This window comes from Chelonoidis abingdonii, chromosome 2, assembly GCF_003597395.2.
Source record: "Chelonoidis abingdonii isolate Lonesome George chromosome 2, CheloAbing_2.0, whole genome shotgun sequence".
Taxonomy (NCBI): Eukaryota; Metazoa; Chordata; order Testudines; family Testudinidae; genus Chelonoidis; species Chelonoidis abingdonii.
In genome coordinates, this window is record NC_133770.1 from 168,094,872 (window position 1) to 168,118,932 (window position 24,061).

Consider the following 24,061-nt stretch of genomic DNA (forward strand, 5'->3'; position numbering starts at 1 on the left):
TATATGATATCTATATATATATATATATATATATATATATATATATATAATGAGCTGTAAAATCATTCTTATACAAAATTTTAACCCTTCGTTTTACAGTATTGTTCACACCTCTATCTCTTTCAACTTACTTTTCTTTATATTCCCACCTGCCTTTCCTATACTGATCCTGAGCTTGATGCTACCAACAAGTGGGTGAATAGGGGATGGGGGTGGAAGGGATAGCTCAGTGGTTTGAACATTGGCCTGTTAAACCCAAGGTTATGGGTTCAATCCTTGAGGGGGTCCTCTAGGGATCTGAGGCAAAAATCTGTTTGGGGATTGGCCCTGCTTTGAGCAGGGGGTTGGACTAGATGACCTCCTGAGGTCCCCTCCACCCCTGATATTCTATGAATAGTTTTACTTACATGAGTAACTTCACTGAGTTCTGCACTGAGTAATTCTGCTGTAATAACTGTTCACAAGATTGCAGAATGCTGCTCTGGTCAATGAGCTGCTCTCATTGGGCAATCTGCTGCCTGTGTTTCAGTAAGGCATTTGATAGTTACACATGAAATTATTATTCAGATTGGAGAAGGTGAGGACTAATATGAGAATTGAAAGGTGGAGAAGGAATTGCTTAAATGGGTGACTACAACAGGTCATGCTGAATGGTGAACGGTCAGGATGGGGAGAGATTACTAGCGGAGTTCTTCAGGGATCAGTCTTATTTAAGATTTTCATTAACTACCTTGGCACACAATGTGTGAGTATACTAATAAAATTTGTGGATGACCCCAAAATGGGAGGTATTGCCCATACAGAGGAGGACCAGAATATCATACAAGAAAATTTGGGTGACCTTCAAAACTGGAGTTATAGAAACAGGATGAACTTTAATAGTGCAAAGTGCAAGATCATGCACTTAAGGACTAAACAATATTTTTTTGCTATACACTGGAGATATATCAGTTGGAACTCACAGAAGAGGAGAAAGACTTGTCTGTATTGTTCAATCACAAGATGACTGTGAACTGCCCATATGATGTCTGTGAAAGTCTAATACGATCCTAGGATGCATAAAGCATGGTATTTCCAGTAGAGATATGGAAGAGTTATTACTATTATATAAAAAGCAGTCTTGAGACCTTAACTGGAATACTATGTGCAATTCTGGTCTCCCATGTTTAAGGAAGATGATTTCATATTGGAACATGCAGAGAAAGGCTAGCAGAATGATCAGAGGAATGGAAAATCTGCCTTATTAGAGGGGATTTATGAAGCTTGGCTTGTTTAGCTTAAAAAAATGAAGGCTGAGGGGAGATATGATTACTCTTTATAAATACCAGGGAATGAGAGGAATTATTTAAGTTAGGGACCACTGTTTGCACAAGAACAAATGGATATAAACTGGATATCAACAAGTTTAGGCTTGAAATTAGATGAAAGTTTCTAACCATCGGAGGAGTGAAGATCTGGAGCAGTTTTCCAAGGGGAGTAACGGGGGCAAAAAACATAACTTGTTTCAAGACTCAGATTGATAAGTTTATGGAGGGGATGGTATGTTGAGAGTGCCTACAATGGCATATGACTCATCTGCAACTTCTATTAGCAAGCATCTTCAATGACCAGAGATGGGAATCTGGAAGGGGAGGGCTCTGAGTTACTACTGAGAATTCTTTTCCCAGGTGTCTGATTGGTGGGTCTTGCCCACATGCTCAGGGTCCAGCTGATTGCCATATCTGGGGACAGGAAGGAATTTTCCTCCAGGTCATATTGGTGGAGATTCCAGGAAGAATGGGGGTTGCCTTCCTGTGCAGCATGGAGCACTGATCACTCTTTGGTTTAATCTAGGGGACTAGTGGATTCTCTGTGGTGAAGTCTTTAAATCAAGACTTCAGTAACTCAGCCAGTGGTTAGGGGTCCATTACAGGTGTGAGTGGGTGAGGTTCTGTGGCCTACAATGTGCATGAGGTCGGACTAGATCATGATGATCATTCTGACCTTACCAGAAGAATCACCATAGACTGTTTTCATGTATTACTCAAAATAATATGTATTAACAAGGAAAAACTCTGCAATACCTGTGAGAACACCAACCAATTTTGATTTCATTAGAGTGGGTTGAATTATAAAGGGACTAATGTATTTAGTGAATTTCTCAATATTTTTTCAAATAAATTGACATTTTCAGTGTTTGCTCAAATTATAGAGATGGGAAATCAATTGTGAATACTCATGAATATACCAGTATTTCACATCTATCTAATATTATACTCACTCACATTTTTGTTACTTTTCCAGCCCCAGTATTAACAGAGTATCTGAAGTTTTCCTTGAATGAAATCCAAACAAGAAAGGAAAAACAACTTGAGAATTGTAGAAGTTGCTCCCACTACTAAGAATGATTAGGTGGGAAAGGGAAACAGGTCAAGTTCCTTTATTAAAAACATGTGGATTTTTATATATGGTATAACAGTGGTCGGCAATCTCTGGCACGCAGCTCATCAGGGTAATCTGCTGGCAGGCCACAAGACATTTTGTTTATGTTGACTGTCCGCAGGCACGGCCCCCCGCAGCTCCCATTAGCCATGGTTCACCGTTTCTGGCCAATGAGAACCATGGGAAGCAGCATGGTGGTAGATTAGTGATTTCTTTATCACTGTGGTTAGCATTAAAACTCCACAAGTTACTCACTAACTTCAGTTTGTGGGATTTGGATATGACTTGCTTCCTGGTGGCTACAATAAAATTTAAAACAGCACTTGTGTAATCTTGAGCACCTGTGAGTGAACCACCTGAGACTATGCACACCTGCCCTAATTCTAGGCTCAGCCAATGTGACTGGCAATTTTGGTTGGAGCATCCTTATTCTCCTTCCCACTGCCCAGGTGAATGTGAGAAACCAAAGTGCCAGTTGAGAAGGACAGTGCATGATGTGAGTATTAATGTAGAATGTTAATGTCCTGGTTAGGAGTGGGTTGGAAGTGACATAGCTGTTTGTACTAGAACTGCTGACAGGTGGGAATACTGTATGCACAATGTGGAAGCAGCCCAGGAGAATGAGATTTTAAAAGAATCTTATGGAAAGCCTGACGAGTGTGTTTGTTTGTTTTTGTTTTTATTTTTGTTTTTGGTGAAAGGATTATTTTCTATGGAAAATTACAGCTCCTCCCAAAAACTTCTCCAGCTTTTCCCAGGAATATTAGTGAAGCTGGGTATATTCTGAGTTGCAGAGTTTTGGAAGTGATTGAAGTGAGTAATAATATGAAAGCCCAAGTTAATACCTTGAGAGACTGAATCAAACTGTCTTGCAGTTTTCATGCTAATGACACAACTAATGCACTTACAATTACTAAATTCAAGAAAAGCATTTGATTCTCCTGGTTTAGTATCATGTGTGTTTAGCTTTAAATTTGGTGTTTTGGGGCACAGTCGCCATGACTTTGAGGACAACAGTAAGTCAATTGGCTATCAGGATTAACTGCTATAGCAAGCAAAATTCTGGAGATGAGCAAAACCAACTCACAATGAGAACCAAATGTCATTTCAGTTTTATTCAAGGTTCTTCATTCTTCCCTTTCCTTTCTTTTTGCGTTTCTTTCCCTCCGTAGCATGAAGGCACCTGGAGTACTACAACAACTTATTTGAGTAGCTCTTTGTGCTAATATTCTATTAGTTACTAGGTCTCCATGATGAGTTGCAGAGCAGAAGATGATGAAGTGGAGCTGAAAACAGCCAAGCACTACTTTCAGCTATGCTCAGGAGCAATACAGCTTTCTCCCTAGCACCTTAGCTTTGCTTTTTGTTCCGTTCTCCCACGCTGGTTCCTTGTAGCTTTATTTAATATACAGTACAGATAGAGAGAATTGACTACAATGATTTCAGATAGAATGTTTGTCATTTGTGATTGAATAATAGAACTCATTTATATAGAGATTAAGAAATTAGATAATGAAAAATGCTATTATCTATGCATTAGAAAAACTTTGTTCGTTATATAATTTAGAAATTATTTACTTGATTTAATTACCATAACATATTGTTTTATTGTGTCTTTTTTCTTTATGAAGCTTTAAACGTCTAGAACAAAACAACCAGATTGTATATATGCCTTTAAGTCTGGCTTTTTTCTAGTCTATTACTTGTAAATATTTTTTTTAAAAATCTTGCATTTCTCTATTGCAGGATTCACATAGTTTTTAAGCCAATGTTAATTTGCACATTACACGTGTTGTCTGCTGAACTGACAATACTGTATGTTTATCTCCTGAGTAAACAGATTAATTAGCTTCCAGTGGGGCTTATTTAGGAGTGACTGTCTACATGGTCTGTTTTATCTTTTGCACTGAAGAAAGCCATGGAAGTTAGGGGTTTTCACACTTCAATGTTTTTAATTTTGTTTACTGGCATCTTTGAAAATAATTTGTAGTATTCAAATAGTACTTCCAATATCAAAGCACTTTGCAAGTATTAAGTAAAAAATCCCAAGTGATATAGGTCAGTAAATATCCATATTTTTTACAAAGACTGGAACAGAAATTCCAACTTAGGGTTTGGGCTCATCTCCTTATGTCTCAGTTCAAATCAATCACCTCTGCCTCCTGATTCAATTTTAAATTTAAATATTGTGGATCTTGAAATTAGTTGCTGTTTGCTGCAGATCCTAGGAAATGGTCAACATTCATCCTTGCTTGGGCTATCTCCCTGCTTAGTTTACTTTGACAGACATACTCCTCGTGTCCTTTTAACTTATATTTCTATTGGCCTGACAGACTTTATCTGTTTGGAGTGTTCTTCCTTGCCACACTTGTCACAGTATTTTTTTGCAGAGGGAACTCAGCCCTCTTGAGGCATTTTAATTTTTTAATGAAATGTACTTTTTTTTACCCGGCAAATAGTTTTACTTCTAATCTTGCACTGTGCTTCAGCTTTCTTGATGTGTTCCTTGCATTTTTGTTAGCTCAATCTTCCTTTTCCATAGGTATCTTGGACATCAGCTGTAACTTTTTTGAAAGTTAATTGTTTAAAATCCTGATAGCTAGACAATATCATGTCTGTCTTTTCTGTCATAATTACCAATCACTTTCCTTTATTGCAGAAGAAAATTTAATTTTGTTTACATTTGAAATAGTTTAGTGTAGAGCTATATCAGCCAGTATCCTCACTGGGCTATTTTAGACACACAAATGAGGTAGACATTACAGCCAATTTTAAATAAATTATTCACCCCACTGTTTATAAGGTAATATGGTCGAATGATGTAAGAAATTATTAAATTCCTTTCCCAGGAAAGGATAAAGAAACTCAGGGTCAGGCCCAGAACAGGTAAAAATTGGAAATTGGTGTTGTTGAAAATTAGCAGTAGAACTAGGGATGTTGTTTCCAGGAACTCTGAAAGAAGTGGCAAAGAAATGAGTAATGGGGATTAAACTGGAAACACTCTTTAGGAGACACTGTTGATAAGGTTGATAACATGGATTTACAAAAGGAAAAATATGGCCAAGGGTGAATTTTTGTCTGTTACCGTGTGTAAAAGATCCAATTTGGGATGATGGTGGTTGTGTGGTGCATGTGAGCAAGGTGACGACTCTGGCACAAATGACAAGGAGTCAGAGAAAATGTCCTTTTTTATGATTTTATCTTTGATTACACAACAGAATAGCATTATTGATTGTTCTAAGGTCTACATATCCAGCACAATGGGTTCTTTAGCCTGCCTGCAGCTTGAGGCAGAACCTGACCTGTCATCATTAGCAGCTGTGGATGCTGTGCCTCTTGAGGTTTCCTCCAGTTTTCTCTGCCTTGCTGGTGGCCTTCAGCTCCCTGTTAGAGTTTATCTGAGGGAAAACTCCAAACTTCGTTTCTAATATTTAGATAGAGCTCAATAACGTGTCTGTCCGATTTCCAGCCATGTCCCAGGACTGCTTGTGATTTGGGAGGAGAATGACTCCTCAGCTCCACTTCCTGTTCAGTGGCATTTGTCACAGCTGCTGCACATGCAGACTTCAGAAAGAGCCAGGCCATGAAAAGTCAGAGGCAAAAGGGAAGAGTCTGTCCCCCCTGCTTCACCACTTAGTGTCTTATAGAGGAGCTGTACTGAGCCCAATAACTTGTATATTTGACTAAAGTATAACTTTTGTGTTTGGCTAAAGAATATCTTCCAGAAAAGTGATTTGACTGACTTCACCTTCTGGCCATGGGTTCTTTAACACTTTATTACCTAGTAGTTTCTCCCTCTGAAGATACTTATAGGTTATAATCAGTCACCTCTCAATCCTCTTTTGATAAACTTAATGTGATTGAGATCTTGAACTTTCTTATTATGAGACATTTTTTCCAGCCCTTGAATCATTTTTGTGCCTCTTTTCTATGCTCTGTACATTTTTAATATCCTTGTTAAAATCTTGACACCAGAACTGTAGTCAATGTCATTGTCACCAATGCTGTATACAGAGATAAAACTACCTCCCTACTCTTATTCATTACTCTCTTGTTTATACAACCAAGGATCCCATTGACCCTTTTTGCTAGAGCTGTGTGAATACGTGCTTTTTTTGGTTTGCTGGCCAAACTAAAAATAAACTTTTTGAACTGACTTGAAACAAAAACATTTTGGTTTTCTATGTGAAACAAATCTGAAAAAAAAGAAAAGAAAACATTTTGACCCCCAATGAAATATTTCATTTTGATTTCAGGTATGCTTGAAAATTAAATTAGTAATTGGGTCAGAAAGGGTATGATGATATATCTATATCCTGGTGATTAGAGCTCTCACCTGTAATGTAGGACACCCAAATCCCTTCTCAACATCAGGCAGAGTGGGAACTTGACCGTACATCCCCAATTAAAATTCCAGTCACGTGGCTTGTCCTACCAGGCCACGTGATTGCCATCTCATTTTTCTCAACAATAAGAGTTTCGAATTCCTCTTGCTTGTTACCCAGACTCCTAGCATTGGTATATAAGCAATTGAAAATATTCTTCACTTCACATTGTTGCCAATATCAGTTCAATTTGTTTGTGACACGTTAATGATTTTGAATTTATGCTGCATTTTCCTACTTAGCACAATCCTCTTGTGCTGTTAGCTTAATGCCCTCCTGGCTGCTCCAGCTAGTTTCCAACCCATAATATTAGCAGTCCTTCACCTATGAGATACAGGTCATCCTGTTCATACAGACCCCTCTTCCACTGGAATGTGGTTTAATGTAGCATAAAACTTTCAGCTTCAAACCAGTTGCATACACAACAGTACACTTACATTATTTTCTGCCTTCTCATGCTTGAAGGATTGAAAGGATCTCCTAGAAGAGCACTTGGACTTTCTTCTGCAGTTTCCTTCAAAGATCTTTGAAGTGTTCTATAATCTGTGTAATTCCACATGATGTGATGTAATTGGAACCGATGTGTAACATTACAAGTAGAGACTTACCAGAAAACTTCATATTTCCATCCATCATGTATTTTTGGTGCAGGGACCCTGTCCTGTGGTGAAGGAAGAGTGACAAAGTCCTGCCTCTTTCAGGACAGGGAAAGCACTAGCTACTCGAAATATTTTTGGATCTTCAAATTTTAGTGAATACTAGATTTCTGGAGGTTAATATGAAAGGTGGAGTCTCCAAACAAGATCCACAAACAGCAAATTGTTAAAAAGAACAACACTTTCCTCCTCCCAAGCAGGTGGGAACGGAGAGCTGGACTTCCCACCAGCTGTGAGCTCTAAATCTCACGGGTGGGAGCTCCCCACTTTCAGTTTTGTATTTCCCTAGGGCTGGAAAGTGCCTAGTAAATATTCAGATCTTGTAAAGGTAGAACACATCTCTTCCATAGTCCCCATTCCCTTCAGGAAAGGAGGAAGAAAATAATCATACTTTCTTAATAAGTAAAGACTAAATCAATAAAGAACAAGCTGGAAATAATTGTTAATCAAATGCATGATTTGTTGTAGCTGTGTTGGTCCCAAGATATTACAAAGACAAGGGGGTGAGACATTCTTTTATTGAACCAATTTCTGTTGGTGAGAGAGACAAGCTTTTGCACTTACATTGAGCTCTTTCTCAGGACCTGGTTCAATAAAAGATGTTACTTCATCCACCTCATCTCTCAAATGTATTAGGATACATTTAGTCCTGGAACTTGCTCCTATTTATAGATAGTGAGAGTTTTGACTTGGGCTTCTGAGAGCACTCCTTATTCTAATTTACAAGAGGCAAATTATGAATCATCCAAAGATTCTAATTCTAATTATTAAATAAAGAGTTTAATGTATTTCCCTGTACCTCAATATAATTAATCAGTTTTGGGTTAACAATTCACTCTTACATTGGTACTGTAAAATTGATAAATAGTTCTATCTTCATATAACTGGGAATTTCCCGGTACCCTGAAAGAAGTCTTCAAAACACTAGAAGAAATATTTGGCCATAAAAATCACACTAGGCCCTGTGGCAATTTTGACAGATCCCTAAAAAAAAATTTTGAAAATGTGTAGGAAATGGTTCATAACTGCTTCTTTCATAGCAAAATAGTTTGCAGGCATTAGGCAGAAACACCCCGCTGTAAAGAATGAGTCAGTGCCATGACAGATACTATAATTTATGAAAGTCTGTATGCACGGAAGAAGTCCAAATATTTTGAAAAGATTTGGAAATCTTGGGTGATAAGTTATGACTGAGGCTTAAAGTGGGCAGATATGTCCCCCTGAGAATACCCACTGCGCAGAGGGCCTCCTTGAGATAATGAGCTGTCTCATAAAGGCTATGCATTATCCCTGTTCCCAGGAGTCATGGGAAGGAATGCATAAGTTAGATTTTCACCAAAGGCTGGGCACCTCTTTCAAGTGGAGGAACAGATTAATTGAGAACGAGGTCCCTTTTCTTGATTGCTAATTCAGAGACAGATTGTGCACCCTTTGCCTAGTTTGGTGAGGATTTATTCACCCAGATATTTCCAAAATCATTTCCTGTAGCTTTCCCTTGTCCTTTCCCCCAGTATTTTCATCTTATATTATCCTGATAATCATCTGTTTCTCAATGTGAAAAATCTCTTTGCCTACACAAATTAACAATTCCCATCAATTGTCTCTGCTGATGCTCAACAGGCTCCTGGGGCTGTGACTGTATGCTGCTCTTTTTCTGTCTCTCACTAATCTGAAGCCACCTCTGGGATGTGGTAGGATCCTGTCCCACTTGATGCTTAGGGGGATCCAATGGGGTATATTGCAATGGAAGAGCTCTCAGTTCTGTCTGGAAGCTGGGATATGTGAAGAAGCAAGCTTGTGTCACAGTTAAGTTAGTTGCAGCACTGACCCCCTCTGGTCCTCAAGGACATTTTGTGTAGACCTCAGGTCTGTAACTATTTTTCTCAGGGCAGATTGCTGCTAATCTTTCTCTCTGGGCCTTAGGCTGTAGAATCCTGCAACTTATGGTTAATATCTCAGCGGGTCTGACATTAGTTAGCAATTGAAGCCTTGTTCTTTCAAGGACAACGATAGGGTTATTCTGTGACCAGCCAGCACTCATAAAACAGTGTACGATCTATTCAGAACAAAAATATTTCAAAGAAAACATACCTTAAAAACAACAAGCAGCTTACACACATGACTGGCTTATCAAGAGGCTACTGATCTTCCACATGGAGACCCTGCCAGGTTTCAAAGTACTTCAGGTGCTCCAGGGGGCTTGTGTTTGGTCACAGATTTATGGCTACCAGTTCTTGGATAGAGTGAGCAATCCTCTCCTCTGGTCATGGCTAATATTTGATAGGGTTTCAAGTTTTGTCTCTTTAGGCCTTTTCAAATTAGTCTATGCTGTTCCTCTAGAGGGAACTTCAAAACACTTTTTTTTTTTTACCTGCATTGCTCCAGTAGTGGGGATTTGAATTCATTCGTCCCCATTGACTTTAGTTCCTCAGGAACTATGCTTTAGCTCACCCATTGAGCATACTAACAAGCCTATCAAAATATATATAACAATCTTTCCATATTCCATCTCTGCAAAAAAATTGCATCAGTCACTCTTGCCTTGAAGTAGTTTTGAACATGGTCGTGTCTCACGTCTGGTACAGTCAGTTATGTGTTCTTGAATAAGAAAAGAATAAAGTTAGAAATTTTCTGGCAAAAGGTGGTTTTTTCCCAATGATATAATTGGGCATTTAACAAAAACATTTCAATTTTTTTTATTGGGGAACCCGAAACTCAAAAATTGAGGTTTTTTGTTTGTTTTTGATGAAAAGTTGGCATTTTTTCAGGAAAAAATCCCTCTATCTTTAGGAAAGACGGATTATAAAAATATAGGAAATTACTGATATATGTTAACTGGTAATGTAAAGAGCTGCAATACCAATTTTCTGTAAGGTATTTCTTCTGGGAAGAGGGAACAAGTACCATGACCCCATTTATCTTAAAGGAGTCAGATACTTCAGGAAAGTGCCTTTGAAGTGGCTTATGCATGATACAAATAAAGTACTTTAGGTGCCACAAGGACTCCTCATTTTTTTATTCAGTCGTGGCACTCATAGAACCTGAAACGACATTACAGGGGAGGTTCTTTCTTCTGGAACCGTTGTTTGGAAAGTGTCCTGAAAATGTAACAAATATTGAAGTCCTTATTCAAATAAAATTAAAATTGCTTTCATATGGGGATTTTGTCAGACTAAGGACTTCACGATTTAGGCTACTAAACAATATCCTATTAATTTATATACAGGTTTCAGTTACAAGCCACCTATTGACAGAGTCTTCAATTAATAAATGCTAGCAATTTTGATAGTTTATCTCCTGCATAAACTTACCATTTTAGTGGAGAACTCACAGCTGGAGATGTAAGTGGACTTAAAGCTAAGTTTGACAGCTACTGAATGGAACTGGTCAGGAATGACACCAGTAGTACCTTGCCCCAAGTAAATGTCAAAAAGAGATCAATGATGGCTGTGATAAGGTATGTATTCTGACTTTGCCAGAAATGACAGTGTATTGCATGCATGCATTACATGCACAGGCATACCCCTAAAATACTTAAACATTTAAACTTGTTTCCCCCCATTACTTTATAGAACATGCACACACAAAGCAGTCAGATAGGCTTGCAGACAGGCAGTACATGTTTGGCTGGTGTGATGAATTGGGGAATCTCTCCATGTTCGCCCTATGAGTTCTGATTAATTTCATGAAATTGTTGTTTACTGAATGTGTTAATGAGTAGTGAGTGCTCCATGGGCTGACAAGTTCCCTGACATGTATCACCAACCTGTGTGGGAGAAACTACAAAAGAAACAAACTCTTAACCTTAATGACTGTGCTCTGGCAGGGCAACAGCAATGCTAGACGCTGTCATAAACAGATAGCTAAGGGTTAATGTTTCTTTTACCTGTAAAGGGTTAACAAAGGGAACCAAACACCTGACCAGAGGACCAATCAGGAAACCGGATTTTTCAAAGCTCAGGGAGGGAATTTTTGGGTGTGTGTCTTTTGTCTGTGTCTCTGTTCTGTGCTCTCTCGGCTATGAGAGTGATTTCTATCTCCAGGCTTTTCTAATCTTCTGTTTCCAAGTGTAAGTACAAAAGGTAGAAGACAATAGGTTTTTATATTGTTTTTGTATTTACATGTGTGTAGTTTGCTGGAATGTTTTAAATTGTATATCTTTTTGGATAAGGCTGTTTATTCATTTTTCTTTTAAGCAATTGACCCTGTATATTGTCAACCTTGATACAGAGACCAGTTTTATGTCTTTTTCTTTCTTTTTATATAAAGCTTTCTTTTTAAAACTTGTTGGATTTTCTTTTCTAGTTGAGGCTCAGGGGGATAGGAATCTCTGTGCCAGGGTTACGGTCTCTCTCAGGGAAAGACTGGGAGGGGGAAATCTCTTTGTGTCAGAGTTGCAAAGCTTACCTTTGCAGGGACTCTGACTGAGGGTGAAAGAAACTGGATCTCTCTGTTTTGCATTTCAAGGAATTGAAATAGGGTGATCGTCCAGGGCCATCCAGGGAGGGGAAGCCTGGGAGGAAATAAAGAGGAGACAAGGGGAGGGGGTTATTTCCCTTTGTTGTAGACTCAGGGCATCTGAGTCTTGGGGTCCCCCAGGGAAGGTTTTGGGGAGACCAGAGTGCGCCAGACACTGGAATCTGGCTGGTGGCAGCTCTATCAGATCTAAGCTGGTAATTAAGCTTGGAGGTTTCATGCTAGCATCTTTTCTGAACTCTAAGGTTCAGATCTGAGTAGGAAAGCTATGATAGACACCTGAACTGGAAATAAGTCAGTTTGAACAAGAGGAGTGGAAAGTGAAAAATCTCTAAATGGGAAAGCAGAGATGGCTTGTTCATGCCAGCCTTTGAAAACCACAGAGGCTGACTGAGAGGAGCAAAGGCACAGACTTTTGGAGGGTCAGAGGACTACTTTGACTGAGTGATCAGCCAAGGTCCAAGGCACCTGACTGGAAAGAGGAGAGGGCAGACTCTGTGGTCCAGAGGGGGAAGTCATGAGGAGAGGTCTATAGGATTGTCAACTCTTTCAATTTTAATCTCACTATAGTGATATTTGGGATGGATATTTACCTGTCTCATGAAAACACACTGACAGGTGCTAATTCACTATTTTCTCTTGTTCATAATGTTCACCATTTCCTGTGATTGTCAATGGGGATGAAGCCAGCAAGATGGCTGCCATTTCCCTATAGATTATCTGCATGTGGGATTGAGGCTGCCCTTTGTAAAGTTGTCTGCCACCTCCCAGTGTTGGCAAGGACGTTGAAGCCAGCCCATGAGTAAAATGGCTTATGGCTGCCACTCTGTGGTTCAGAGGTTGGAGAGGAAACAGGGACTGTGAGGAGCAGTACAAACAAAACACTGAAAAAGTGAATGGGGAGGGAAAGGAGAACAGGAGAGAGATTTAGGAGGATGTAGGGGCTGGAGGGAGGCTGAAGAGGACAGTGATGGAGGTGGAGGGATCAGATGGCAAATTTCCCAGCCTGGGGGTAGTGGTGGGTTAGGCAGTCCCCTTCAAGCAGCCAGGGGAACACAATGTTGCCAACTCTCATCAATTAATAGTGAGTTATAGGATTTTGGCACCTAAAGCTCCTCCAATCCTCCGATTTTTCAGGGCTGGGCACACAGAGAACTCTGAGATCTTTGGGGCTGAGGACACAGACCTGCCCTGCCACTGAGCTCAATGTATGGGTCTAGAGCAGAGGGAGGATCCTGGGACAGTGGGAAGCAGAGATGAGGGAGTTGGGGAAGTGGTGCTGCTGGGTCCCAGGTAGAGGAGATAGCGACGTGTTGCTGCTAGTTCAAGACAGAAATAGGGAATGGATGGTGGTTTAGATGTGAGGAGAGGCATGTATTTTTGTGTGCATTAGAGGTTGACTTTTCAACCTGAAATTATCACACACACATTGGCAGAGGGGTTGAGGGTAGTAAAACGTATGAAATACAGACTGAAAAATATGATGTGATTGGAAAAACTCACGATTTTTGGGTGTCTGACTTATTGGCAATACTGGGTCAGAAACGGAAACTCGGAATCCTGCAGGGACACTCTCTCTCAAATCCCAAAAAATACTCAAGAGAGGTGAGGAAACTGAGACAGAGTAGCATGCAGGTGATTCATTGTTTTGTCTAGATCTGTAGAAATCTTCTATCTGAAGGCAGAATGATTGACTTTGGAACCTTTGAAAAGTCTGTGTTATGTGTCAAGTACCGCATGCCTCTGGAGAGGTAGGCTATAAATCAGAGTTCCCACAAGGCTGGAATTCTTGGAAAAGATGTGATAAGTAACTGGGGAGTTTGGAGTGGTCAATACTTGTTCTGAGGGCCTGAGGCTGCTGGACCATGAGGTCACACTTCCTTAAAGGGGTAACAAAGTCTGCCTGGGAAGTGTACTGGAGAGGCCAAAGACCCCAATTTTTCCAGGCATAGATCAAAAGCCATATGAAAATATGTAATTCTTTCCCACAGAGCTACTAATTACTTTCTTTAATGATACTTTTTGTTGTGAACTGAAGTAACTGCAACAATTACAAATATATTTCTACAGCAGGTTTAATAGTTACAGCTTTAAGAAACGGTGGCAGTAATAACTAAACTATGTGGCTTCAAAATGTGGTGGCAAGCATTAGCAGTGTCTGTAACACCTCTCTGAGACTGATCAGTAGTGTTTCCCACATCCCAGCTGGAGAAACTGAGGCTTAGTGTAACCTTCTCAAGGCACCCATTGTGATTGGGCAGAGGCAAGAGCACTTGAATATCAGTATTAAGGCCTCTAGACCATCCAGTTCATTAAAACAGACCCGTGTAGAGATGAACATTACTATGAGGCTGTAGAACTGAGAAAAAAACAAAACCTTTGAACAGAGTTAACAAGTAGATGTTTCTGAGTTTCTCATCACTTTACAGCAACTAGCTCTGTATGTCATACTGGAGGATTCAAATTAGCTGACTCTCTGAACAAACCTGGTGTTCAAAGGAATAACGGCTGAAATTTACCAAAGTTCACTGCTACTCACTTTGAGCCATCTTTATATATGAGTGAAAGAGTGCCGTCAAATGCTAATCAAAACTGCTGTCAACTGAAACCATGAATGCCAGGAGAAAACACACTTAACGTTTACTTTAGCATAATATGCTTGTGGATTCTGTGAGTAAAAAATAGACAGTTAATAGTAATGGGAATTCTGCAGTCATTAGTAACAGCCATTAGTATAAAACTTCAGGTGATTAGAGATTGTGGGTGGTCCAACACTTTTATGAAGTGCTATAGGTATTGTAGTTAAGCTGTGGAATACAGAGGAGGAAAGTGCACTTGCCTCGGGTATCCTAGAGGTTGTTCATCATTTAGATTACTCAGGAGGTTGGTTAAACTCAGTATTTGTCCTCCAAAATTCTTCAAAAAGCTATTGCCTCTTGGAGAATTCAGCCACCACCCTCAACTCCTTGTTGAAAACAAAATAATTCAGAATGGAAGGCTTCAAGATTTAAAATTTGCTGTTTACCAAGAACATTTTATGGACAAATTAGACTTCAGTAAAGCCTCCTAAACATTCCTGCAGGTGGTATAATCAACTTTCTTTTATGATGGCCTTGGGAGAGAGAACTTCATTAATGAAAAGCTATGATTTGTGCATTTTACATTGCATTAAGGACATGTTAAGATTGGTTGTCTCCTACCTGAAGAATTTGGTATCAGGTTCCTGATTTATGGAGACAATATATTAGTGCTTGTCTGGTCTCCAGAGACTTCCTCACATATTGTTGGAACTGCCTTATGTACCTCTTCGCTTCTATGGGCTTTAACATTAATTTATAAGAGCCTTACTAAACTTCACAAAAACAGTATGTTTTTGAGCAAAAGGGAAAGAGTAGAGGGTTGCAGTAAGGGAGCTTTTTATCTTTATGATAATAATTTACCACAATTAAAATATTGCCTCCTTAATGCCTCCTGTTAGGATTCACTGAGAATTTTAAACTTGTGGTATTTTTTTCATATAGCAAGTTTTCTTTCCCATAATATTCTGCTTTAATGATGCAGTGGGAAGGATCTTCTGTTGAACCACACTGTCAGGTGTTTGAACACTGCGTTATGTTGCTGAAGTTCTGCTGACTCTTGAGGAAGATGCAGCTCGTTAAGTCCACCTTGGATAATATGTGAGGCGAGAGTGGCCCTCTAAAAAATAGGAAGTAGGACAGATGGGCTGTGGAGGGCAGCTCTAAGAACACTCAGGCTCAGGGAGTAAAATTAAATTGAGGTTTCTGTTAAATGGCTGTTTTGAGGTATAAGCAAAATGACCATAAGTCATTTGTGCACACTTTGCTTCTAAGGTTCAAAGATAAACATAATCCAGGGTTGTTGGATTTTTTAAATGCAAATTAGTAGAAGAGGGTGGTTGTGCAAAGTATCTTTTCATTAGAGAAACTCATTCCTGGTAGAAGAATAAAAAATAATATATAAGGAGCTAGAAACACTTATTTTAAATTGTTACATGTATCCCTTCTTTTTTTAAAAAAAAATCCATTGGCTTAGATACTCGTTCTCTTTTCTCCTGTAGAAAGCGCTACAAATGCCTTTCAGGAGCAGTTTGTGACCCCATGGGAGGGAAGGACCACAAACTGCTGCAGGGAGGTCAGGCAAGTGCATGGTAAACAGGAGAATGGTCTTCAAGGGGTGTCTTAAAGTTTTCTTTGTTCATTAAAGTTTGTCTCCTCCTTGCTTTTGTCTTCTGCTATCTTCCATTTTCCATGCCCCTCTACTCCCCTACCCTTCTCCATCTCCACTATCCAGACTCTCCTTCTCCTAAATGCTAAAAAAAAACAACCTGATGTGGAAACCTTAAACTTAAGCTGATCTAATTTATGATCTACAGGTCTCTTGTAGTGTGCCTCCAAAGCAACACAACAGGTAGAGGGATTTATCTTTTCTTTGGTTCCATGAGGTCTCAATGTGCTTTGTGGATAGTAGGTACATCTCTACCCCAATATAATGCTGTCTTTGGGAGCCAAAAAATCTTACTGCGTTATAGGTGAAACCGTGTTATATCGAACTTGCTTTGATCCTCTGGAGTGCGCAGTCCCGCCCCCTCAAAGTGCTGCTTTACCATGTTATATCCGAATTTGTGTTATATTGGGTTGTGTTATATGGGGTAGAGGTGTATATAGTTGTGATGTAATCACAGGGACCCAGTCCTTCAGTCAGAACAGTCTTTGACAATGAGTCTCCAGCCAGACTCAAGTTAAAAATATTTATTTAACCATGGCCAATAAGGAGATGCTGCAATTTGGGCACACATCCTACCTCAGCAGTGTCCATTAATCTAGAGGACCCTGCAGGAGTTGCTGTGGTGAAAGAGGGAGAAGTCAAGCTCTATGATGAGGAGAAAGGTAGAGCCAGCTCAGACAAGGGTGTGGCCTGAAAACAGGATGACATGGATAAGGATGGATATTTTGAATGTGGAGCAAAAGAGACAGTTTGGGAAAAGGGCATTTCAAAACTATGTAGAAGGCATTCACCTTTCACTTTGTATTGGGGGCGGGGGCTCTCTATGAATTTTGTCATATATCTGAGTTCTATATAAGCTTCTTTTTCAGATTTGGAGCTTTTGTTTTATAACATCTGTCTTAAACAGATAGTTAAGGGTTAATGCCTCTTTTACCTGTAAAGGGTTAAGAAGTTCACCTAGCCTAGCTGACACCTGACCAGAAGAACCAACGGGGGAACAAGATGTTTCAAAAGTAAGGAGGGAAGTTTTCAGTTTCAGCTGGAGTGAAAAAAGATCAAGGAACCAGCCTCTTATCAGAGTAGTAAGTTTTAGAAAGGGATAAATAGGTTTGTTTGTTTTCTTTGTAACTTGTTTTGGTACCATTAAGGGAATTATCAAATTTGGGTATTCTTGTGTGTATTAAAGTTTTTGCCCAGGGGAACATCCTCTGTTTTGAATCTGTTTGTGAGAGTAGCTGGTATACTAATCTCTCCTAGAGGGTTTTCTTTTACCTTTCTTTTCTTTAATTAAAAGGCTTTTTTCTTAATACCTGATTTTTCCTTGTTTTTTAGAACTAAGGGGGTTGGATCTGGATCCACCAGGAGTTGGTGGGGGAAAGGAAGGGGGATGGTTAATTTCTTCTTGTTCTAAGATCCAAGGGGTTTGGATCTGTGTTCACCAGGGAATTGGTGAAGTCCCTCAAAACTACCCAGGGAAAAAAGTAGTGCTTGGGGGATGGTGGCAACGATACCAGATCTAAGCTGGTAATTAAGCTTAGAAGTGTCCATGCAGGTCCCCACATCTGTACCCTAAAGTTCAGAGTGGGGAAGGAACCTTGACAACATCAGAGTTTATAGTGCAAATAATAACGCAGAACACTCTAGAGCAGAGGTGGGCAAACTACAGCCCATGGGCCACATCCAGCCTGCAGGACCATCCTGCCCGGCCCTTGAGCTCCCAGCCAGGGTGGCTAGCCCCTGGCCCCTCCTCTGCTGTCACCCCTACCCCGCAGCCTCAGCTCGCTGTGCCACCAGTGCTCTGGCCTGCCACTCCTGCCGGGAAGCACAGTGGTGTGGCTAGCTGTGGCTGGGCGGTGTAGCTGTGAGCTCCTGCTGCTCTGAGCGGCATGGTAATGGGGCAGTGAGTGGGGTTGGATGAGGGGCAGAGGGTTCCAGGGGGAAGTCAGATGACAGGGAGCAGGGGGAAGTTGGATAGGCGTGGGAGTCCTGGGGGGCCTGTCAGAGGGTGGGGGTCTGGATAGGGGTCATGGCAGTTAGGGGATAGGGTGCAGGCAGGGTTGGATAGTGGGTGGGTCTTGGGGGGCAGTTGGGGCGGGAGTCCTGGGAGGGGCCATCAGGTGACAAGAAGCGGGGCAGGGTTGGATGTGTCAGGAGTTCTGAGGGGGGCAGTTAGGGAGTGGTGAGTGGGAGGAGGTGGATAGGGGGTGCGGGCCAGACTGTTTTAGGAGGCACAGCCTTCCCTATCCGACCATCCATACAGTTTCACAACCCCAATGTGACTCTCAGGCCAAAAAGTTTGCCCACCCCTGCTTTAGTGGCTTTTTTTTTAAAACCACTTAACACTAAATTCATTTACACAAAAAATAACCTTATTGTAAAGAATATTTTTAAAAAGTTCAGGAGTTTGGTTTTGAAAAGCTGTAGGTAATCAGAATAGTGTCTGAATACTTTGCAGTGTGATACTTTCCTTCCTGCTATTCCCCCCGCAGCCTTCTCCTGGGTATCATCAACCCATTATATCTTTGATATGAGCCCCTACTAATCTTTCCCAGACCCCCCAACACTTGATGAGTTTACTCGGGCTTCTGCTGAAGTACTCCAGACCCAGTCTTTCGTCTCTTCAGCCTCAGCTCCCATATGTTTGCAGGATCCAGCATTTGTTGGGGGTCCAGACTAATGTTGCATGTAGGCTTTTTCTAGGCCCTTGTCAGTGAAAAGTGTCTGACCGTAGATGCTTCAGAGCAAGCCAGATATTAAATCAGCAAGAGCAGACTAAGTTCCCAGAAGAAACATTGCTGGATCCTTTAAGATCCTAGTGGGACTAAATTCAAAAGTTAGCTGAACCTGAGACGAATTACGAAGGAGGAGGGGATGTTAAGTGCTGAGGGAACTTGTCAGTTGTAACAACGTGTTATGCAGACCTATTTGAAAAAAAGTCATGACAATTTATTTCAAAGCTATGATAGATTGGTGTAAGTCTGCATATGTTAATATCAGTTACAAACTCCATTGTGTTTTCTGAACACCATTTTGATTGCAAATTGCACTTTGCCCTTCACCTTTGTCTTTAACCTCCATAATGGACTGGGATACTCAGGAAAATGACTCTTGCTCTGATTAACCATCTGCTAGTGGGAGCACAGAGGGCTAATCTACACTAGGAGTGCTACAGCTGCACTGGGGAGAAATCCTCCTGACAACATAGCAATGTCCACACTACCACTTCTGTTGATATAGCTTTTGTCGCTTGGGGTGTGAATAAGCTGTCCGCACCAGTGCTTAGGTTAGTGTAACTTAAATCACCTAGGGGGGTGGCTTATTCAAGCCTCTGAGTGACATAACTTATACCTACATAGGCTATAGACACACTACAACTTATGTCGCATAGAGTGTCTTCACCGACGTTCTACAGCTAGCTACAGGGGATGTATGTGTGTACGTAACCTATGTCACTGTAGTCCTTCTTATGTAGACTAGCCGTCAGTGTGCCCTCTAGTTGAAGGTTAATGCAGAGCAAGAGTCATTTTCTTGGAAAGTCTTCCATTCAAATGGAAGCACCCTAAAACAATAAGCTAGTTGCAGCCCAGGAGGGCCATTGCCACCCCCACCTCCCTGGATTGTAGGTAGGCTGTAATTATGCAATAAACACTCAAGGTCACTGCGGGGGAGAGGGATTTATCTGACAGGGGGCTGGGTCTCCATAAAAGGACAAACCCTGCGCGCGCGTGCTCTCTCTCTCGTGACCAGGCAAACATGCAAAGGCTTGGAGGAGGAGAGGAGAGTCTTGTGACTCTGAAAGGACTGTTCAAAACCAAAGGGCTCTCAGGGTAATTAAAGTCACTGAAGAAAGGAGTGTTTTGTGTGCAGGTATCTGTTATTTTCAATAGATCTCTATTTCTCTTGTGTTCTGCTAGTCTGTCTATGCTGTGCTCTAGAAACTCCTTTGTAATGTCTGTGATACTTGCTTTAGCTGAAACAATAATCCAGAGGCTCCACAGCTTTGAAGGAACTCTGAGGAACACATAATTGCTAATGGGAGGCTTAGGAGGGCCAACACCAGATTTAGGACTTACGCAGCTGGACTGCAGAGTCCCATATCTCAGGAAAGCATGCTAGACAAAACTGTAACTTGAGACAGTGCCTAAGAACTCAGGTCTTGAGAAAGCGACTGGACTCTGCCCAGACCCAGCCAGCCTAAGACACATGGGGTCTAAGCTTTGGCTCTATTTTAGCAGCCTGGTGAGTGTCCACAAGGCAGAACTCAGGAGGGGTTCTAACAAAAAAGCATTCTTGACATTTATCAACATTTTAAAAAAAGTATCAGAGGGGTAGCCGTGTTAGTCTGGATCTGTAAAAAGCAGCAAAGAGTCTTGTGGCACCTGGTCTGGTAGTCTATAAGGTGCCACAGGACTCTTTGCTATTTTGAAAACAATATTTTTTACCATATCTACAATTATGGGTTCAGTGCAAAGGAAATGAAACTGGAGTCATTTGTTACTGAAGTGAGAGAACCTACAAGGGGGGTGTCTAAAAAGGGGGCGCTTTTTGGTAAAGGAAAGTCAAGAAGGTGTTGGCAGCTGCAGAAAGGGAGGATGGCTTGTTTAGGGTGGAGAAATAAAGCTAAAAGTGGTTATGAAGAAGGAAGGAGCCCATTATTCAAATACATTTGTACATAAAATAGGTTTCATATGGTATATCTACACTATGGGATTATTCCGATTTTTACAGAAACTGTTTGTTTTTTAAAAACAGATTGTATAAAGTCGAGTGCACGCGGCCACACTAAGCACATTAATTCGGCGGTGTGCGTCCATGTACCGAGGCTAGTGTCGATTTCTGGAGCGTTGCACTGTGGGTAGCTATCCCGTAGCTATCCATACTTCCCGCAGTTTACCCTGCCCATTGGAATTCTGGGTTGAGATCCCAATGCATGATGGGGCAAAAAACAGTGTCGCGGGTGATTCTGGGTAAATGTCGTCACTCCCTCCATCCTCTGTGAAAGCAACGGCAGACAATCATTTAGCGACCTTTTTCCCTGGATTTCCTGGCAGACACCATAGCATGGCAACCATGGAGCCTGTTTTTTGCCTTGTCACTGTCACCGTATGTGTACTGGATACTGCTGACAGACGCGGTACTGCAGTGCTACACAGCAGCATTTATTTGCCTTTGCAAGGTAGCAGAGACAGTTACCAGCCCTATTGCACTGTCTGCTGGTTTGGAAATTGGCGAAGATGATTACCAGTCCTTTTGTACCCTCTGCTGCTGTCATGGGTGCTCCTGGCTGGCTTTGCTGAGGTTGGCTGAGGGTGCATGGACAAAAATGGGAATGACTCCCCAGGTCATTCCCTTCTTTTTGTCTAAAAATAGTCAATCCTGCCTAGAATATGGGGCAAATCTACTAGAGAACCAGAGAGCACAGCCACTCCAGGTCAGGGCCCCAGGTATCCCACAGAAATGATGAGCTGCATGCTATTCTAGGGGGTGCCCCTGCAAAAACCCCACCCATTGCTTCCCTCCTCCCACACCCCTCCTGGGCTACCGTGGCAGTGTCCCCCCATTTATGTGATGAAGTAATAAAGAATGCAGGAATAAGAACCACTGACTTTTTAGTGAGATAAAATGAGGGGGAGGCAGCCTCCAGCTGCTAGGATATTCCAGGCAGAACAGAATCTCCATTACTCATTAAAGGGTGTGAAGGGGAGAGGAGCACAGCCTCCCGCTGTTATCATAGTTCAGGCAGTACAGAATCTTCATTAGACATGAAAGTGGGGGCGGGGAGAGGAGCTCTGCCTCCAGCTGCTATGAAGAGGACGGTTACCAAGTCTATTGCACCATCTGCCTCTCCAGGAGACAAAGCTTAAAGAAGGGAATGACCAGGAGTCATTCCCATTTTTGCCCAGGTGCCCCTGGCCGACCTCACCGAGGCCAGCCAGGAGCACTCACGGGATGATGACGGTTTTCAACTCTTTTGTACCGTCTGCCATCAGGAAAGGAAGGGGAGGGGATGCTTCTGTTCAGCGCCGCAGCATCGCGTCTACCAGCAGCATGCAGTAGACATACAGTCCCATTGAAAAAAGAGGAGAAACGATTTTTCCCCTTTTCTTTCTTGGGGGGGGGGAGTGGGGGGTAAATTGACGACATATACCCTAAATCACCCAGGAACATGTTTTTGACTCTTCAGGCATTGGGAGCTCAGCCAAAAATGCAAATGCTTTTCGGAGACTGCGGGGACTGTGGAATAGCTGGATTCCTCAGTTCCCCCTCCCTCCCTCCATGAGCATCTATTTGATTCTTTGGCTTTCCGTTACGCTTGTCACGCAGCACTGAGAGTCCCTGCTGTGGCCTCTGTCTATCATAGCCTGGAGATTTTTTCAAATGCTTTGTCATTTCATCTTCTGTAATGGAGCTCTGATGGAACAGATTTGTCTCCCCATAAAGCGATCAGAGCCAGTATCTCCTGTACAGTCCATGCTGATCAGCGCTCCACGCTGGGCAAACAGGAAATGAAATTCAAAAGTTTGCAGGGCTTTTCCTGTCTACCTGGCCAGTGCATCAGAGTTCAGATTGCTGTCCAGAGCGGTCGCAATGGTGCACTGTGGGATAGCGCCCAGAGGCCAATACCATCGAATTGCAGCCACGCTAATCCTAATCCGACATGGCAATACCGATTTTGGCGCTACTTGCCTCGTAGGGGACGAGTACAGATATTGGTATTAAGAGCACTTTATGCTGAAATAAAGGGCTTCATTGTGTGGACGGTTGCAGGGTTAATTCGGTTTAACGCTGCTAAATTCGGTATAAACGCGTAGTGTAGACCAGGCCATAGATAAGGTTGAGCTTTAGGACTGATCTTATTTTTGTTAACCATTTCCATTGGGGTTTTCAGGGTTATAGCACGAATACATTGCTCAGAGAATTTGGTTAGGTGCTATTTTTACTCTACTCAGAATAAACCAAGACCTGTAGTTGCAATAACAGATGGAATGATGATGATTACTTTGTTTTTGGAATATGTCTCATGATTTTTGGATATTTGTGGTTGACAAACCTGCTGTCCAACAGGAAGATTTAGTAGGGAATAAGCAAAATAAACCTTTATTGCCCCCTCTAATTATAAAATTGCCAATAGTTTCATCATAAATATGCCTGCCCGAGACCCCTGATGTGGTCTGCTCCTCACCTTCCACAAACTCTGAGGGGCATGTGCCTGAAGACCTGCAGCTCACTCCTGAATGGCAGTGAGAGAAGTTTGGATCAATGATTAAAAAAAAAAAGTCAAGACTGGATAAAAGACTTTGGGTTGTTTTGTACAAACTTTGGAAACAAATAATAGAATAACATTTGGGATGAAAAACTTGTAATTAATATATAGCTTGCATTAGTGCCAACCCCAAGAGTTCAAATATCACAAGATATTGAAAATATTTTTAATTTTTTCTGTGTCTTCTGGTTTTTGAACCATCAAGGTTCACATTTTCAAGCTTCTCCATAATTCAGGCTAGAAACTTTTTTTAAAAAAATATTTGTAAATGAAACTTGAGATTCTCATTCCTTAACCTGAGTCGAGGAGCAGGGACTTTATGAAAAGCACCAAACCTTGTGAGATTCACAGTAAAATTGGGGGTTTAGCAACAGTGCTTGGTTTTCATTTTGTTTATACTTTGGGAACAATTTTGTGCTGCTTATATCAGAGGCTTTACTTTAGTATAAAAGTAAAGAAGGGATGCAACTTGGATTATATGTGCACAAGTTCCATATTGATTATGTAATTTATGGCTGGTAAAATACATTTTTAAAATCTCTAATCAAGAGATTGGGGTGGGGGAGGGATAGCTCAGTGACCTGCTAAACCCAGGGTTGTGAGTTTAATCCTTG

The 24,061-nt window shown here is 41.3% G+C and overlaps 1 protein-coding gene across 1 annotated transcript in view; it reads right to left on the reverse strand.

The window, feature by feature from the left end:
• Positions 1 to 24,061, reverse strand: part of VDAC3 (voltage dependent anion channel 3) — a 441,629-nt gene that overhangs the window by 349,052 nt on the left and 68,516 nt on the right. The window lies entirely within an intron of this gene.